General features: G+C 42.0%; 1 pseudogene; it reads left to right on the forward strand.

Annotated features, from left to right (window-relative positions):
• Positions 1 to 3,190: 3,190 nt before the first annotated feature.
• LOC110680280 lies at positions 3,191 to 3,438 on the forward strand (annotated as a pseudogene).
• The last annotated feature ends 214 nt before the right edge of the window (positions 3,439 to 3,652 follow it).

Genomic DNA, 3,652 nt, shown 5'->3' on the forward strand with positions numbered 1-3,652 from the left:
GCAAACGAATGAACGAAGACGAAGTAAGAAGAAGAGGGGCGTTCGAAAACGCCAACACGCCGAACTGTCATTCTAGTACCTCACACGCGCACCGGAGAACGGAATCCGGAAAGGGGTCCAACGATGATATGCGGCGTGAACATTTTTGTAATCGAGCCGAAACTACACTGAAAGGAACGTTGAAGTGGTTGAAGCAGGGTGGTGTACGGCTGTCAACTACAAACAAAGCTCGCCTAACAATCATCTCTCGGGCGGGCCGTCCCAAAACAGCATCATCTCTCACACGGGGCGACCCAAACAGCACAGGTCGAACGCGGGCCATGCCAGACAGCAAATGCTGATGTATTTCAATACTCAAACAGCGGATGCCTAGCAGCGTTGTGAGCCAAACGAATACACCCACAAAACATGTACGGTAGGCGAACCTCGTTGCGTATACCCCCCCTGGTTGAAGTGATCACGGAGATGAGATTCCATATGGAAGTGCACTGAATTTTGGATTGTGTCAACGGTGATTCAAAAGTGATTTCCATTATTGTCGCGCGCCCACCAAATCGGAACGCGCGTGTGGGACACGCGACCTGTGACTCGTTCCCGACATAACTGTCATAATGACATGTGTGGCGCTGCATTATTACCAAAGACAAATTTTTATTACGATGTTTATGAACACAGCGCACTATTCAAATGTCGCGACGTTTGGAGATTGAGAAAAAAAATGTTTGTCCTTATTTCTGTCGGATCCATAATATTAACTTCAAATGTGTTTCAATGAGTCGTATGAATAAAACCAATACTTGCTCATGCCCATCCGATTTGAGCAAAGTAAACTGTCTGAGCATTTACTCAAATCCGTACGAACCGTGTAGTACTGAGTTGTAAGAAGAAGGGTACACGGTGGTTTGCGAACACCCTTTAATAGGTAAAAAAATACCCATTATCGAATAGAAGTCATATCTGTTATAAAATGGGGGAATTTCACAATCATGAAATAGAGGACGGACCTGGTGTAGTGGTTAGAACACTCGCCTCTCACGCAGTGTTGTTAAAAACTCAATTTCTAACAACTCACGCTTGAGATTTTTCATGCGCGAGTTGTGAATCATGCAACTCAGTAGTCAAAAAATCATGGATGAGTTAGATCACCTTTTTGACTCATTATCTCGTATTTCCACAGTTTACTCACACACGGCAATAATTTCTTGTTAGTCTGGTAAAATTATAGTAATCCTTTCTAACGTAAACAACAAGATTCGGGTTTCATGAGTTTTGACAGGTTTTGCGACTGAATCATTTTTACGGTTTGAGTTGATTGAGTTGATTTTGCATCAAAATCTCTAGCGTGAGATTGCGAAGCCGATATATAATGAGTTTGCTCTCACGGGAGAGCGTATTGATTGAGATTTTGAGTGTGAGTCTTTCAACACTGCTCTCACGTCGAGGACCTGGGATCGAATCCCATCCCCCGGCATAGTCACTTATGACGTAAAATTTATAGTGACGACTTCCTTCGGAAGGGAAGTAAAGCCGTTGGTCCCGAGATGAACTAGCCCAGGGCTAAAAATCTCGTTAATAAAGTCAAACCAACCAACAATCATGAAATGGGCAAAAAATACTCTATTCTTTAACTCGCATACAGTATATAAACGGGTAAAATTTTACTCAACACGCAGCGAACTGGACTATCGAATTTCATATATTTTGCCTTATGAAAGGTGTAACGATTATTGCAATACGAACGCTTTATGTATCGTTTTAGCGTCACTTCTCATCAAGGCGTCAATTGGCGCATGGTGTACGCTCGGGCCTATCGATCGCAAGGTTCTTGGTTCGATTCCAGGTTGCCGCGTTAAACGTTTTTGTTTTCAAATTCTGGTTTCATAAGGCAAATTTATGAATTTCAACCCGATTTCTTGTGGCGAATTTTCATAAGGGCCCATTCACAAATTTCATAACGCTAGAGGGGGTGTCAAAAATAGCCAATTGCAGCGTTATGAAATAAATGATGAGCCCTAAGGGGTTCCTATGTTTATCGATAGTCCATTTGCCTGAGTGAATAATAGGTGAAAAATTAGTTGGCATAGAAAAAATAATCCTGTGCGACCATCATCAGTTGGCGGAAGAGCCATTTGTTGAGCAATCGAATATTAATATTATCGTCCAAGACGCAAAGCTTTGCTCACGTGACATTACTTGCATTATGTGCATGAATAGGTCCTAAAGCCCTGTCCCAATTTTAGTGCCAAACGCTTAAGATTAGGCCAAAAAACACATGTTTACTCAATTTTCTAATGTTTTCCGTTGGTTTAAGCCCAAAAAACATTTTTTAGATTTTGTCACATCCGTTGGCTTAAACTCAAATTTTGGGTGTATTTTGTTTTCCGTGTCCCTTACGAAATGTCAGATAGGAACAACCCCAGTGGTAGAACTAAAACCCCTGTGGTGTTTTTGTCGACTAAGCGAACGTCAAACATGATCAAAAGTGTCAAGGTTCATTTATGGACCAAATTTTAAATTAAAGTTTAAACATGATATATCCGTTATTTGAGCGGGAAAAATTGCTAAAGTAGTTACAGTAACATGCTCTTTCGTGTTATTAAATAAAAACAAGATTTCATTAAAAATTTTAGGACCCAATTGATTTTCATTCAATTTTTGTCACTTTTGATGAAATGCGAAAATGTGTTTTAATCAGTTACGCGCTTTTTCCATGTTAGTCCAATGTTTGAGATCTGGGCTCACAGTGACAGTTCGTGACAGCGGAATCCCGGCTCACTGTGACGTACAGAAATTTGTATTGGTTTCTCCCTCCCAGGTCTGAACGTAGCATTACATCAACTTTTCGCATTCAGAAGCCCCGAAAAATTTATGAAGCGCCGCGTCGATTCCAAGTCCATAAGCTGTCAAGCTCATTTCCGCTTGTCGCTGTTCGTTCTCTTTTCATTGTCGAGTCTTGACAAAGCAACACCATTGTGGACGAGCTAAGGTTGGGTTGCTCATTATTTCTGTAAAGTGAAATAAATTTGTAGCTTTGTTCGATTTTCAAATTGAAATGGTTTCAAAAGTTTTAAGCGAGTGCAGAAGTTTTCTTATCATTCAATCAAAATTGAAGAGCATTATCAACTTTCCTATCAAGCGCCACGTTTTCATTCAACGCTTCTTCCATCTTGTTTCTCCCGGAATTCCAAGTGCTAACGTCCGCCGCCGCAACATCATGGTAAACCATCGTATTCCGTCGGTCTTCTCCAAGACCTATTGTGACCCCGCGTCGTCCGTTCGAAAAGCCCGCGTCTCGATGCGGAATTGAAGATCATCGGCCAGTACGGTCTGCGCAATAAGCGTGAGGTCTGGCGCGTCAAGTACACTCTGGCCAAGATCCGTAAGGCGGCCCGAGAGCTGCTTACCCTCGAGGAGAAGACGAGAAGCGTCTCTTCCAAGGTAAATGATGTTTATTATATTTATGATTAAATTGTTGGAGAGCGGGGGGTCACCGAACCGGGGGAAAGCGGGAATTTTCAGGGCGGTAGCAGGTCTCTTTTCACAGACTTAATCTCTAATGCAATTCTTCAAAAAGTAGGTGGCCACCCTGTGTGAAGTTTCTAGTTTTTATGATGAAATTTCTAGTTACCATAAATTCTGACACCTCTGCGAG

This window comes from Aedes aegypti, unplaced genomic scaffold, assembly GCF_002204515.2.
Source record: "Aedes aegypti strain LVP_AGWG unplaced genomic scaffold, AaegL5.0 Primary Assembly AGWG_AaegL5_hic_scaff_1162_PBJ_arrow, whole genome shotgun sequence".
NCBI lineage: Eukaryota > Metazoa > Arthropoda > Insecta > Diptera > Culicidae > Aedes > Aedes aegypti.